Genomic DNA, 17,282 nt, shown 5'->3' on the forward strand with positions numbered 1-17,282 from the left:
CTTCTAAAGCAGGGATAGGGAACCTTCGGCTCTTCAGGTATAATGGGAATTGTAGTTTTGCAACAGCTGACGGTTCCCCGTCCCTCTTCTACAGCTTCACTGCCAGTATGTAAGCAAATTAAAATAGAACTCCGGGCTGGGGTGATTTTTGGCTCTCACCTCCACTGCTCCAGTGCTGGTGCCGGTATCCCGCTCCGGTGCTCTGTGTTGGGACGCTTCTGTGTCTAAGTGGGGACCTGGGACATGACGTGCTCCCGCCTCAGCTCCTGACTGGCTAATTGGGCCTAACATGTCACATCCCAGGTCCCCACTCAGACACAGAAGGGTCCGGGAACAGGACACCGGAGCTGCAGGATATCGGCACCAGCAAGGTGAGAGCATGTTACACCCTATTACACGGGCCAATCTGGAGGAGCAAGCAAGTGCCGACCTGTGAGATCAGTGCTTGCTCCTTGTTCCCTGCTCGCTGCCGGCAATATTACATGGACCACAGCGAGCGGGTTAGTGCGGGAGGGAGGTGGTAGCAGGGAGCTGCGGGAGGGGGCCCGCGGACGATCTTTAGATCACCTGGGGAGCCCATAGGAGATAGCGGTGGTCTGCTGCTGCCCCTTGTATTACATAGGGTGACGGCCAGTAGACTGTCGCTATTGAACACTTTTTATTCAACATGTTAAATGACAAGAATCATCGGACATTGTTCCTGTCGGCTGATCGTTGCCTTTAAACAGGAGCTATCACACCAAACGATTATCAGCTGTAACGGCCGATAATCGGCCAAATTCAGCTGATAATCGCTTCTGTACTTCATGGCACTCGGCCAAAAAACACCCCAAGAGCCCTCCTTTCATATACACTTTTATTTTCTCTTAAGGGCTGTATTACACGGAACGATTATTGTTTGAAAAATCGTTAGATCGTTCGGATTTGAACGATAATCGTTTAGTGTAATAGCAGACAACAATTACACGACCAACGAGAAATCGAGAGATAGAATTTGGACCTATTTTTATTGTTGATCGTTCGCATGGAACAAGACGCCGTTCGGTCATTCGCTGTAGCCACGGACGCAATAGCGATGACAAGACGTTTTGCTGCGTCCTCCCCTGTGTCCCCGGGCGATGATGCAGATACGGCCTCGGTGACATTTCTAGGATCTGCAGGTGGGAAGTCTGGGTTCTGTCTGACTGATTCTGCCTCTTGTTTCTTCCCATCTGACATGACATTAATTGCTGTTAAATATTCTTATCTCCTTCGCACAGCTCCCTCAGCAGAAAGGTCAGCTTCTTATAGGAGAGCCGGAGCTGCCGATCTGTCAGCACTTCATTTCATTTTCTCCAAACCCCAGCATGCCAAGTTAAAAATACTTTGTCTATATACTGCCGGTATTGTGCGGGCTGCGGCCGTTCACCACCTCAATGCTCCTACAATCCTACCCTACCTATTGTTCCATGAGCTGTACAGTATACGGCTATGTTCACACACAGTATTTTTGCTCAGTATTTTGCAACCAAAACGAGGATTGAAAACACAGAAAAGGCTCTGTTCACACACTGTTGAAATTTAGTGAAAGGCCGTCATTTAATGGCAAATAATGGCCGTTGTTTTAAAATAACAGCAATTATATAATGGGCATCCACTAAATTTCAACAGGGTGTGAACGTTTTTTTAATCCACTCCTGGTTTTCATTGGAAAAAAAAATTGGGCAAAAACGCTGTGTGGGAGCATAGCCAATGTCTAGACTTTTTTTTTTAAATAGGGGAAAAAATTATTGCATTGATTTGCAGTATATACAGTATATAGTTATTAGTGTTCAACATCAAAATGTTCGGTTTGGCAATGTTATCCAAACCCAAACCCAGATTTGATTCCCTGCAGCTTTAGAAGGAGTCCTGGAAAACATGGAATAGGCCATAGGCTGTGTTAATGGTTTCCTGGCAGCCCTAGGGTGGCATACAAGTTCTGCAGCGGCAGGGAATCAAATGCAGAGCATTCAGGTTCGGAGAACGTTCCCGAACCCAAACATTTTGACAGATCCACCCAACATCAATGGTGGGGTGCAGCTGTAGGAGGGGCAGAGGTAGAACCAGTGGCGTAGCTACCAGGGTCGCAGCGGTCGCCGCTGCGACCCGGCCCGCCATGAGGGGGGGCCCGCGAGGCCCCCCCTCGCCACTGCACTCTCTTGTGACCGCAAGCATAATTTTGCTTGCGGTCACAAGAGTTCTATGTTCCCCGACTGATGCGCGGCTGCCGGGGGTGTCGCGTCCTATCCCCGGCAGCGCGGCGAATCAGTAAGCTCCCTATGCCGTCAGAGACGCTTCCTGTGCCGAATGTCCCAGCCCCGGCGTACAGGGAGTTCACTGATGCGTGGCGCTGCCGGGGATAGGACGGGACACCCCCGGCAGCCGCGCATCAGTCGGGGACCGGACCAGGAGGCGAGAGGTTCGACGTGGGAACGGATGGCAGGTGAGTTTTTTTGTTTTTTTTTGTTATCTGCTGTGCACAGGGGGAGGAGAGGAGGGGGGTAATCTATAAGAAGGGAGGAGAGGAAAGCCATCTATAATGGGGGGAGGGAGAGGGAAGCCATCTATAATGGGGGGAGGGAGAGGGAAGCCATCTATAATGGGGGAAGAGGGAAGCCATCTATAATGGGGGGGGGGGGGGGAGAGGGAAGCCATCTATAATGGGGGGGGGGAGAGGGAAGCCATCTATAATGGGGGGAGGGAGAGGGAAGCCATCTATAATGGGGGGGGGAGAGGGAAGCCATCTATAATGGGGGGGGGAGAGGGAAGCCATCTATAATGGGGGAGGGGGGGAGAGGGAGGCCATCTATAATGGGGGAGGGGAGAGGGAAGCCATCTATAATGGGGGGGGGAGAGGGAAGCCATCTATAATGGGGGGAGGGAGAGGGAAGCCATCTATAATGGGGGGGGGGGGGAGAGGGAAGCCATCTATAATGGGGGGGGGAGAGGGAAGCCATCTATAATGGGGGGGGAGAGGGAAGCCATCTATAATGGGGGGGGGGAGAGGGAAGCCATCTATAATGGGGGGGGGGGAGAGGGAAGCCATCTATAATGGGGGGAGGGAGAGGGAAGCCATCTATAATGGGGGGGGGAGAGGGAAGCCATCTATAATGGGGGAGGGGGGAGAGGGAGGCCATCTATAATGGGGGAGGGGGGGAGAGGGAAGCCATCTATAATGGGGGAGGGGGGAGAGGGAAGCCATCTATAATGGGGGGGGGGGGGAGAGGGAAGCCATCTATAATGGGGGGGGAGAGGGAAGCCATCTATAATGGGGGAGGGGGGGAGAGGGAGGCCATCTATAATGGGGGAGGGGGGGAGAGGGAAGCCATCTATAATGGGGGAGGGGGGGAGAGGGAAGTCATCTATAATGGGGGAGGGAAGCCATCTATAAGAAGGGGGAGAGGGAAGCCATCTATAATGGGGGGAGGGAGAGGGAAGCCATCTATAATGGGGGGGAGAGGGAAGCCATCTATAATGGGGGGAGGGAGAGGGAAGCCATCTATAAGAAGGGGGAGAGGGAGAGGGAAGCCATCTATAAGAAGGGGGAGAGGGAAGCCATCTATAAGAAGGGGGAGAGGGAGAGGGAAGCCATCTATAATGGGGGGGGGGAGGGAAGCCATCTATAAGAAGGGGGAGAGGGAGAGGGAAGCCATCTATAATGGGGGAGGGAGAGGGAAGCCTTCTATAATGGGGGAGGGGGGGAGGGAAGCCATCTATAATGGGGGGGGGAGAGGGAAGCCATCTATAAGAAGGGGGAGAGGGAAGCCATCTATAATGGGGGGAGGGAGAGGGAAGCCATCTATAATGGGGGAGGGGGGAGAGGGAAGCCATCTATAATGGGGGAGAGGGGAGAGGGAAGCCATCTATAATGGGGGGAGGGAGAGGGAAGCCATCTATAATGGGGGAGAGGGAAGCCATCTATAATGGGGGGAGAGGGAAGCCATCTATAATGGGGGGGGGGAGAGGGAAGCCATCTATAATGGGGGGAGGGAGAGGGAAGCCATCTATAATGGGGGAGAGGGAAGCCATCTATAATGGGGGGAGAGGGAAGCCATCTAAGAAGAGGGGAGAGGGAAGCCATCTATAAGAGAGGGGGAGGGAGAGGGAAGTCATCTATAAGGGAGGGGGGAGAGGGAAGCCATCTATGGGGGAGTGGGGGGCCATCTGTAAGCAGGGGGGAAAGGGAGCCATCTATAAGGAGGGGGGAGAGGGGAGCCATCTATAAGGGGGTATAAGTAAGGGGGAGAGGGCCTATAAGGAGGCTACACAGAGGGGGGCATATACTATAAGGGGGATCACATAGTGTCAGCCTACCCACTAAATGAGGGCATATAGGGACCAATACAGATGTGCAGTTAGTAGAGAGATAAGGATGGTGCCTAATCGAGTGAGGAGCCTAATATGTTTGTCTGGCAGATTCTGTGGATTCGTGGCTCGGAGAAGTTCTCATAACGGCCCAGGACGGATGGAGGAGAAAATTAAAACAACTCTGATCAGAGAAGACGCCCCTTGTGAGTCACCTGACATAACTGCACTATAATGTATATGGTGTACAGAGCCTGTGTAGGGCTGGGTCAGCCTCTATATGACTGGATGAGGTGATAGTGATCTGTGTACAGTGGATTATTCAGTAGCAGCGGTGGTGTTAGTCAGTATGTGGTGGTGTTATTCAGTTTGCAGTGGTATTAGTCAATATGCAGTGGTATTAGTCAGTATGTGGTGGTAATATTTGTTACTTTTATCTGGTACTGTGTTTTATTGGTCTCAGTATGGATTTGGTCAGTAACAATATGGTGGTGATGGTAGTGGGTGTGGTGTAGCGGTAATATTTCCTTCCTATATACTGGTAATATTGGTCTCAGTGTACAGGATTTGGTCAATAACAGTATGGCGGTAATATGTATGGTGATAAAATGTTCTCTTCCTATAGGCTGGTGTTATTGGTAATATCGGTCTTGGTCGTGAAAAGGGGGTGGGGGCCCAAGTTGACCTCTCGCACCAGGGCCCAGGAGACATTAGCTACGCCCCTGGGTAGAACGTACACCAAAGTCCTAGGAACCCACATTAGAAGACAGAATATTATACATAACAAAAAATAAAATGGCAAGTAGAAGTTGAGCAGGTCCCAGTACAATTTTTGGATTAAGGCCCAGTAGCTTCAACCCCTTGCTCAGTGGTGCAGTCCCCGTTGTACTTACTACTGTAGTGAATAGGCAGTAAATTCACCTTAAGGGCTCCATACAGCTTATACTTATGTCTGCTGTACCCGCCGCTCGTGGCAAGTCCAGCCATTGGTATAAGATGTATGGAGCTCTCCCAACAGTCCACCGTCAAATAACATTGTTAGAGATGGAGGTCAGGCGTGATTGAAAATGGCTGCCTTACCCCCTCTGTATTATTAGCCAAAGGTAGAGCTCTCTGGCTGCGGCTTAACTCTCCCCCGAGAGAACATAGGAGTGCTCACCCATGCCGAATCTTCCTGTGTATGCGGAGGATGGAGAGATAACTGACAGCTGAATGATGTCCGTCAGTTATTGAAGGTGTATGGGGACCTATAGTCTGTATAATCCTGGATGGGTACAGTGAGTCAGAACACGTCTTATATGTGCTGCATTGTTTTGTATTACTTGTTTGTGCATACACTGTGTGATGGTTCATATTCTCTGTGGTGCTACCACTGGTGGATTACATGGAGGTGTATGAGAGGTAGGTCACATGACCTCCCCCCCCCTTTTTTTTTTTTCATAAAAGCAACTAGAAAGTCCTGTGGGAGGACCCTGTGAGTCCTACCCTCTCAAACAAACCAGTTCTGATTAAACAAGGAAAGGAGAAACAGACTGCAACTACCAGACTCCTTGTCTACACCACAAACCTTACTACCCTATGACCTGTTACAGGGAATCATAGCGCCATAGTCTTACCATGAGAAGCCAACCTATGAAGATCTCTTTTCAGATCTATATAGCTGTATATGGACTATATCTTTAAAGAAGAAGTCTGGTGATTTATAAAGTTTGTCAGCCGACAGGGGCAGGGAGAAACATAATAAACAATCATTACTTACCTCTCCCCATCTTTTTGCACATCACAACCCGATGGATGGACTGCCTGCTCGGCCAGTCGGCGACTGGGACAGGGCACTGCTGCAGTCACTGATTGGCTCATGGGGCAGTCCATCAGCCGGGACAACGTTGGAACTCCGGGGAAAAAGCCTTCTGGTGGGGTCCTGGGGCCTATGACGCAGTGCTTCAGGTGCACAGGCAGAGGTAAGTAGTGATTGTTTATAATGTCCTCGCCCGCTTCTGTCGGCTGACAAATAAAATTGCCAGATTTCTTCTTTAAGTTAACACTGAAGGTACTAAAGGAGTAAAACGAGTCTTAGTCACCCCTAGATACCGTCTAAACTAGTACTCAAGGTATCGTCATGGCACGTTCCTGTTCATAGTTACTTGAAATTCCAGCTGATCGGGTCAGCGGACTTTGTGACAGTATCCAAACGTAGAAGGAAAGGATGGAGGCACTCACCGTATAAAAAGTCTTCTTTTATTCTATATCAGCTTTAAAAACTTGCAGAGTGTGTAGCAGTTGGCGTGGACGCCAGTCAATAGCTGAAAGGTGTGACAGCCGTTTCTCGCGTGCATGCACGCATCCTCAGACTGAGGTGTCTGAGGATGCGCACATGCGTGCGAGAAACAGCTGTCATGTCTTTCAGCTATTGACTGGCGTCCACGAAAACTGCTACACACTCTGCAAGTTTTTAATGCTGATATAGAATATATGCTCACTGCTTTTCCCTGGATGAGCACCCCATATTAGTTCCCCGCTATCAGCTGGTAACTCTTGGCATCTGTTTATAGATAGTTGCCGGTTTGCTTTTTCTTTTTGGACTTTGCGACAGGTACACATTACGGCTATAAGTAAGGTGCCCGGAGTCCGGCTATTGCCCTCTAGCTCCGGTCACATCGCCAACTCTGTCTTGAGAAGTAAATCTCCCAGCTGGTCCTACACCTCATTTACAAATTCCATGAGGTTACGATATTGTATTGTGGGTAATGTGTATGTATAAGACTACATCTATAACTTTAACCTTAAGAGAGTCCTGCTCACGACTGTGAGGTGGATGTGAGATATCCGTCTAGGCAATGATCCGACCTCCACACGGATACATAGCAGCAAATTATCAGGACTAAGGTATCTGCTGCTATTGATCATGTTGATTACCGGGGCTAATTACCCTTCAGCTGTGAGAACTATTAGGCTGGGTTCACACTCTGTGCTTTTCTTGCTTTTTTTTTTTTCTTTTTGGTTGATTGGTTTAGTCCCATTGAGGAATTCCCCATTCAAAACAAATAATGCGTATTCAAAACATGACAAAAACCCAATCTTAGGGTACATTCACACGTACAGGATCCGCAGCCGATCTGCAGCAGATTTGATGCTGCAGATATCAATGTAACTAAATGACTGAACACAGCGTCAAATCTGCGCCATCAAATCTGCTGCAGATCCTGTACATGTGAACACACACTTAGGGCCCGTTCACACTGAGCAAAATAGGCGGAAAAGAAATGCCGCCTACCTCAGTGTCACACAGTGTCTCTATGGGAGGGCTCACGCACCTCCACTTCCGTCACTCTTCCGACATGTCAATTCTTTGCGCAGAGAGCAACGGAAGTGGAATTGCACGAGCCATCCCATAGAGATACTGTGTGACACTGAGACAGACTGGATTCCAAGGTGGAGAGCTCTGCCGTGGAATTCCGCCTGCCCTTAAAGGGGATATCCGGAGAGCAGAAGGTCTGCTCTCTGCCCTCGGGCGTTCCACCTTCTCCATCTGCCCATCTGTGCTGATACTTCCACAGACAAAGCTATATTCACTTGTATCCAGGTCCAGTCTTCTGAAGGCAGCTATATAACAAATCTATACTTACCTGTATCCAGGTCCAGTCTCCTGAGGGCAGTAGGTATAACTTTTATACAGCTTCCTTCAGGAGATTGGACCTGGATACAAGTAAGTATAGCAGTTATATGGCAGCCTTCAGGATACTGGACCTGGATATAGTAAGTATAGCTGTTATAGCAGCTATATAGTCCTAAAACACTGTGCATCACCACAACGTAAATGTGTATACAAGTCACACTAGAATATTGCCATTACTAGGCATAATACAACACACTCTGTAACTGCAAGCTCCACCCCAGATCCCAACATGTGTCTCACCTCACGGCTTCTTCAGGGGCCTCGAAAAGTCTCTGGGCAACCCCATAAGCTTTATTTATATAAAATGGAGAGTGACTTTACATAGGATTATACATGCTGCAGCTGTACTCCATCGACCAACCACCACAGTAGTGGCGTCACACAGTACCATCTAGCAAGTGACCGGCCGAGCAGACACCACATCTACAGAGAACCAAGGCCCAGACACCTCCGTGTGGAGGTATTCAGAGATCTCTTCTTGCCTTTCAGTAATACACTCCTATGCGAGCAGACATGCCTACACCTCTGTGTGAATATAACAGTAGCTTGGTGTCCCCGCCGTGAAGCACATGAGGCAGTGACCTCAATCATTGTAGCCTGGTGTCTCCCTGCTGGATCTCCATACACTTAACACACGGCAAAATCCAGGCAGCGAAGAGAATGTTAAATCTGGCACCTGGCCTAGTTGCAGAAATAACCCATTGTAATAAGATGATTTGATTACGAGAATTTATCGAGTTTATATAAGGTGAATTTTGGAGATTATTTGATTATATACATTTTGAGACAAAGGTTTGATTCATAGCTATCTATGTACAGTGTATACATCAAATCCTATGAAATACTTTATGTATTTTTTTTTTCTAATTTTTGTATATTTAGTCTCTTTAAGGGATTTAAAAAAGATATATTTTGAACCACAAATACATGATACAAAAATAGGCATTAACCAACCACTGTTTAGTATTACTAATAAAGCATTAGTCATTGGCAGTCACTACAGGTCACCAGAAAACAGCAATTGTCTGTACTTTAGTGTTTAAGGGATGTTTTAATTAGAATTAGTATTTAAAAGGGAACCCGTCACCATGAAAATGCCCCCTAAGCTATCAGCACCATGTTATAGAGCAGAAGGAGCTGAGCGGATTGATATATATCTTTATTGGAAAAGATTCAGTATAACTTGTAATTTATTGGGTGAAATCTCTGATGTTTCCAGGCTAAAGAGTCCAGTCCATTGAGTGATTCCGCCCACTGGACTCCTTATCACAGAATGAGCAGGGATTTCAATCAACATGTTACAAGTTATACAGAATCTTTTCCCACAAAGTTATATATCAATCTGCTCAGCTCTTCCTGCTCTATAACATGATGGTGGTAGATTAGATAGCATTGTCTTGGTGACAGGTTCCCTTTAAAGAGTTTCAGAGCTCCTGCCATCATAATGAATGATAATGCTGGGAGCCCTGAAACTGTTTAAATTTTTGTGCTACTGTACTGACATGCTGTTTCATTACAGTAGTGAGGATATTTAAACATCACCCCAAGCACCACAAGGTACTCAGTCCAGCATCAAGTTTGATTAAGCACCCAGATGCACGATTAAGCACTATGCTCGACTGAGTATACTTTCTCAACACCAAAAATGAATATGTAAAAATAGCACAAAGTAACTCATATTGACATAGAATCTCAACCTGAATAGAAATAATAATAGTCATATATATATATATATATATATATATATAAATTTGGTAGAGACGAGTGGCACTCCAAGTCACACCGCAGTGGGTGCCAGCTGATATGGTTCCGACCACGAACTTCAGTCCATAAAATAATGATGATCAGCGGCACACCAATCCCGTGAAAAACTGAATTAATTTATTGTTCAAACCTCAGAACATTCAAAATATGCAGCACAGCAAAGCACAAGTGCTTTGCTGTGCTGCATATTTTGAATGTTCTGAGGTTTGAACAATAAATTAATTCAGTTTTTCACGGGATTGGTGTGCCGCTGATCATCATTATTTTATATATATATATATATACATAGAACCAAATGTATTCAACAATCCCCACTGACCTAAATAGAATCTTGTTTCAACCATGAGCAACATGCACCTTCCCACATGTAGACATGTATAGGTACAGTATGTGCCTAATGGAAAGTCAGGGCCCGAGCTGAACTCAGATGTGAACTCAGATGAAGCCACATGGTGTGTTACAGTGTACTGGGATACTAGGATCACATGAGTAAGGGTCCTATTCTACGGCCAATGGGGACCCGATCAATAATGTAAACGAGCGCCGATCTGCTAGATCGGCATTCATTTACTGGGCCTATTCCATGGCCCAATATTCGTTTAGCGAGGGCTGCAGGGACATCGTTACCGATGTCCTTGCAGCCCTTGTTCAAACACCATATATTACCTGTATAACAGTGTAGTAGGCTCTCAAGAAGTGGGTGAAATAATACTATAGGTGTAGCTATAATGATTATATGTCAACAAAATTGAATGAAAATATTTAATGCTACAATTCATAAACGGCAATAATCTAAATGCATAGAGAAATAATTAAAAATACCATAAAAAAAAATAAAAATAACTCCAGTTATCCAGATTCCTTTTGCTGAGGAAAGGAGCGAGCAGATCTCCTGAAACGCGTCCCGGGAACTCAGGATAACAGAGCCTTTCAGAAACTATACCTAGGTTTACAAACGTAGATCCCGAACCGGAGCCATATTCCTCTGGCACCCTATACAACAGCAGCCGGAAGGAGCGCGCGCTCCCATCCACGCGGACGCCACAACAACTCAAGTCAACGCATATGTTGCACTAGACCGCGATTGCACGGCTCCCAAGCTGACCGCAGAGACTGGTTCACGGATTACCATCACAATACCGCATTTGACCGCAGATGATATCACCAGCAGGGTGAGAGGTGGATATCCCACCACCATTTACTTGTCTTTTAATTCTCCCTTCCATGATCTCATTTTAAAAGGAGTATTATCTATCTAAAGTACAAGTACACCGGCTCAACAACAATACGAGCCTAGGTTAAAAACCGTGATTCGGGACTACCATCATTTAAGTGGGGTGACCGCGCTGGGCCCGGCGCGGTGCTCATCACTTGGCTCTCTTCTTATTTTTATATATATATATTCCACCATTCATTGGATATTTTATTGTCCATGTGGACGTTTTATCAGATATATATATACGTGTATTTATCCATTTTTTTTTATTTTTTTTTTTTATGGTATTTTTAATTATTTCTCTATGCATTTAGATTATTGCCGTTTATGAATTGTAGCATTAAATATTTTCATTCAATTTTGTTGACATATAATCATTATAGCTACACCTATAGTCATGGTGGGAGGTGAAATCACTTGAAAGCTATATCTCGCACAATATAGTCCCTAAAGGCCTTAGGATCAATATTGTCCCGGCAGAAAGATCACAAACCCCTGAGTTTATGCGTAAATGGGAACAGGAGGCGACCATTAGTTCACTGAGGTTTATGAATCTTTTATTGGATCAGGAGAAGCAAATTCTCAAAAACACGACCACTAAACTACAAGAAACAATTAATTTAGCAACCACCCTTAGAGACACTCAGGACTTCTCCAAAAAGGAGACTGAATTACAAAATAAGATTGAGAAATTTAAATACACATTGAAGGAGAGAAAACATCGGCATTTTGTTAAGGACATTAACGAATTCAAAGAAAACAGGGCCTACACCCATCTATTACAATCTAATCAGAAAAGGGGTGTCGATACTGACTATACCTCCTCGGACACAGACACCTCAGACTCCGAATCAAGGAAGGAAAAACAAGGGATTAATAAAAAGTACACACATTATAGTAGAAATAGAGGGTCTGGAACATGGAACTCACAGAGGGGAAGGGGAAACACAAATCGAGGAAGGGGGTACAATACACGATCTTTCTCCAATGCCTCCTCCTCTACTCCTATTGTGCCTTTTTTGGACAGGGGTCCACTACCACCCACACAGGGTTAAAACACATAGAGACTCCAGCTGATAACCAAATTATTAATTTATCACATCATAAATTGTCAGGAGCAGAGACCTCCCTTCTGTTGAAAGGACTATCCTTTATCCCCACCAACAGAAGGGATACCTTCGGTTGGATTAAAGATCTTCACTTGTTTAGTAGGTCACTCAGGTGGAAGAAGTTCTTCCTGTTGAGAAATCAACGGATCCATCAGGATCCGACTTTGGATATGCTTGACTTTGCCAATATCGACACGCTGTCTTCCCTCCTTAATGAACAACATAGGACTCCGGGGACTGGCCCCTTCACTGATCTTAGACCTAAGAGCACGAGAATGCCACCAGTGGGGGACCATGATGTTATTGACGCATTCTTACAGGTCGTCATACAGGCCATCGAACGACTGGACACTAGCCCCCCTAATGTTGGACACAATTTGTCCTTTGAGGAGAGAAAGGCCCTGGTATCCTTGGAGAGAGACAGGTCCTTGGTCATCAAACCCTCGGATAAAGGGGGCAATTTGGTGATCATGGACCACAATGATTATGTCACTATGTGCCAACAGGTCCTCAAGGATAGGTCTAACTACACATTGTTACGGTCTGATCCTACCCCAGTATTTCAAAAGGAGCTCAAGAATATCTTGGACCAAGCTAAAAACAATAAACTCATCGATCAGAATGAGTTTAATTTTATGTACCCGATCTCCCCACAGGTGGCAACCTTCTATGGACTTCCTAAGGTCCATAAGGGACTGACACCCTTAAAGTGCCGCCCCATTGTCTCAGGTGTTGACAATCTAACCCAGAATGTAGGGATATACCTGGATAAAATTCTCAGGCCGTTTGTTCTCTCTTTACCATCTTACCTGCGTGATACCACTGACTTGTTGCTGCGCACTCAGGATGTTATCCTAGAACAACACCATCTGCTCTGCTCCATAGATGTAGAGGCCCTTTACAGCTCCATTCATCATGAACTAGGACTGAAAGCGGTGGGTCATTTCCTAAGTAGCAGGAGTACCCATGATAGACCACATAACTTATTTATTTTACAACTCTTGGAATTTGTTCTAACCAAGAACTATTTCCTTTTTGCTTCCCATATCTTCCACCAGCTCAGGGGCACTGCAATGGGCGCCCCTGTGGCGCCTACTTACGCAAATTTGTTCCTGGGCTGGTGGGAGGAAGCTATGGTCTTTGGTGATCACTTATTGGAATACCAGCAGCATATACAATTATGGGCTAGGTATATTGACGACGTGGCAGTAATCTGGTCAGGCACGCGCAGCGAGTTCGTGGATTTCATGCAGTGCCTCAATACCAATGACATTGGGATGAGGTTTACTTATGAAATCCAGGAACAAGAATTGTGTTTCCTGGATATTACCCTTAAGAGAGGGGCTGATGGTAGGCTTAATACGGCCATCTATCGAAAACCCACGGCCGGTAATTGCCTGTTACGGTGGGACAGCTATCACCCACAACCACTTCGCCGAGGTATCCCGAAGGGGCAATACCTCAGGGCTCGGCGTAACTGTTCCTCCCCAATTGCGTTTGAACAAGAAGCAGATACGCTGTATAAGCGTTTCCGCGATCGTGGTTACCCTAACCATGTACTCAAAACGGCCTACAAGGAGGCCAAGCAACGAGATAGACGGACGTTACTGGTACCTAGGGACACACCAACAGAGGGACTGTCTAAAACGAGAATCATAGGGACCTATGATTCATCAGCGACCGAGATCAGGGACATACTCAATCGCTTTTGGCCAATCCTTAAATCTGACCCTGTGGTTTCCCAACTAGTGGATGACAGACCGGCTGTCACCTACAGACGGGGTAGAAATTTAGGCGATCGCTTGGTGCATAGTCACTATTCCCCTCCATCTACGCACATGTGGCTGAGACAGGCCCGAATGGAGGGTACCTATAAATGTGGGGCCTGTAAGGCCTGTAAGTATATTCTGCAGGTTCGTTCTTTCCATGGGGCAGATGGGAAGCATTACACGAATCGAGAGTTCGCTAATTGCAAGACCTCTGGGGTCATATACTTGGCAAGCTGCCCTTGCCCCCTTCAGTATGTCGGCAAAACGAAGCGGGAACTACGCAGACGTATACTAGAACATATGGGAGACATCTCCCACAGTCGAGATAAACCTCTTGCTAAACACATGCGATTGGTCCACCGAGTTGACCCATGGACGGTCAAGTTCCAGGTGATTGAGGTACTACGACCCTCACCCAGGGGGGGTGATCTGGATAAACGCCTTCTCCAAAAGGAGGCCCAGTGGATTTACAGACTTGGGACTGTGAGTCCAAGGGGCCTCAATGAAGCACTTGTGTTTTCATCATTCATTGGTTAAAAATGCCCTTATTGTGTGCTCTTGGTGACTGTTTTTTGGTTATTGACATCATATTATGTATCTTTAGTGGCTTTATCAGCCCAGGAATGTAACCCCATATAATTGTATTTATACCATATGTTCTCGCTACCCATCACATTATTCTATATGTGGGTGAATGGTGTATGTTGGGCTATGACTGTTTTCTCTTTATATTTCATTCATCATGAATTACTAGTTATACTTTAGTTACTATATATTTTTCTTTTTATATATATTTTTTTTTTTTTTTTTTTTTTTTTTTTTTTCTGTAAGTTGTGGGCTATTAACATAACTTGCCTTTGCCCTTATATATACTATGAGGTATTTGCATTGGTAAATATCCTCATACACATCATCAGTGGCATCTCTGACACTTTCGGCGTCCTATGGAAGCTTCTGTAGGCTGGTAAGTGGCGCTTGTGCGCCCTCTATACAAGCAGAGGCTATTTAACATTTAGTCAGGACTGTAGCGGAGTCACGTGACCGCATCTGGGTCACGTGACCGCATCAACCTAGTCATGTGACCACATCTAGGTCACATGACCGCACCAACACACTAGCCTTTACCCGGAAGTAATACCACTATCACTGGTATATATGGGTCACGTGACCGCATCAACCTAGTCATGTGACCACATCTAGGTCACATGACCGCACCAACACACTAGCCTTTACCCGGAAGTAATACCACTATCACTGGTATATAAGCCTGGCCTGCCTCTGATTCAGTGTCACCCTCTCATCGTGGGGTGAACATGGACCTTCGCAGGCAGCACAACTTCAGTCCATCTGTATAGCTAAGTACAACTATTTGCTATATTCATCCGTTTATTTATTTGGGGTTATTCTTTTGTTCTCCTTTGTTATCTCCTTAATTGCTGTCACCATATTGAGTACGAATCATTTACCACTATATTGTGTTGTACCATTCCTAAGAGGTCCATGTATTTGTTATGATGAAAGGATATCCCTCACAGCAGGAATTGGTTTAAGCACATCCTTTTGGAGTGCTATATGTGTTCCCTGATGAATCCATCCACAATTGGGATGGCTGAAACGCGTCGGAACGAACACAGCTTTTGATATAGGCGCTGTGTAGGAACAAGCACAGCTTATATATAATAGGTACTGTGTATATAATATGATATTTCTTGCTGGTTGTTTTTAAGGTGGTTTTGAGTATACACCGTTTTTTCACTCTTTTCTGTCTTCTGTGCTTCTTGTTTCCTACTGGGCACGTGCAATAAGGAAGGGACTGTCACCGTGGTTGGGGCCACCCTGTTAAGGAGGTGGGTTCCCCAAAAGGCAGGGCAAGAGGTTATTAGGGCAGAGAGCAGGGCGCACCACTACTCTCCTCTCCTTTTCTCCCTGACTCTTTAATTGTATCCTAGGTGTTTTGACACCGGGCCATTAGTCCCTAAGTATTAGCATCCCTTTGGGAACGTGGGATATCTCCCCTATGTCTACATTTGCCCTGTAGGTTACCTCACTGTATATAGAGCACATTAGTGTATGTCTTTTTGTTGTTAGTGTGGACCTTTTTGCTACAATTTTTAATGAATTATTAAAAGTTAAGTATTAGTTAGTCCTAAGTGGTCCCCATACGCCGGTGATTTTTCTAGTTTGTCTTGACCACTGGACCTTACGCTACTATGGTGTAACGGCACCTGTATTTCCGTTATTTGGATTTTCATGTTTAGCTACACCTATAGTATTATTTCACCCACTTCTTGAGAGCCTACTACACTGTTATACATTTGATTTCTATTTTTATCCCGTCAGCGCCGGGACAGTAGTGCACTCGATAAGGGTGGATCCCATCTCTATGGAACAGGTGTAGCAGACCTCCCTCTTTTTCTTTGACCATATATTACCTACTCATGTTGCAGGTCTTCTCCTGCGCTCCTTCTTCCTCCTGGTCCTGCACCCAGCAGCAGCTTAGAAGCATCCTGTCTGAGCTGACAGACTGCTCAGCCAATCACTGGCCGCAGCGGTCCTGGCCAGTGATTGGCTGAGCGGTCTGTCAGCTAAGACAGGCTGCACCGAAGCTGCTGCTGCGCGCGGGACCGCAAGGAAGAAGGAGCGCCGGAGAAGCCCTGCAACATGTGTAGGTAATGTATGGTGCTTGTGAGATCGTCGGTCGCCGGGTGCGCATCGCTATTCCATGCAGCAATGCACGGTCGGTGCCCGATGATTTTAGGTTTGAACCTAAATGAACGATCAGCCGATGACACGATCATCGGCTGATCCTTGTCTCTATTGAACGGAGTGATAGTCTGCTGAATCGGGCCGATTATTCGTGGAATAGGCCCATAACCAGGGCAATGACTTCCAGGGAGATAACCCAAGGGATAATCTTAGGACCATCACTTTTCCAATCCAGGACTTGAAGGTGGCCATACATCTTCAATGACTGCCGACCGAACGATCTCTTGGCCGACAGTAATCTCTCCCGTCCTCTCCATACACAGAAAAGTTTGGCACAGCTGAGTATCCCTCTGTTCTCTATGGTGAAAAGGTAAGCCACAGCCAAACTGCTCTGGTGGAGTCTTATCTTCCTGAAAACAAAGGGGTCGATTTCATATCACGCTCCTTCATCTATCGGTGGAGTCTCGGGAGAGTTCCATACACTATATACAGAAGACCAATGAACCTTTCCGCTACAACCTCTGTCTTATATTACAAACACTCCACGTATGTAGCAGATACTCCAGTTAATATCCTTCATAGAGGACAATGTTGAGCTTGAAGGGCACCTTCTATGAAAATCATTAAAAGGGGTTGTTTTCATTAGAAGGGCGAGCTTCGACAATGGTAGAGATGATTAGCAAACGGTCGAAGAGACTAGGGTAGAACGTTAGAGG

This window comes from Dendropsophus ebraccatus, chromosome 14 (assembly GCF_027789765.1).
Source record: "Dendropsophus ebraccatus isolate aDenEbr1 chromosome 14, aDenEbr1.pat, whole genome shotgun sequence".
Taxonomy (NCBI): Eukaryota; Metazoa; Chordata; class Amphibia; order Anura; family Hylidae; genus Dendropsophus; species Dendropsophus ebraccatus.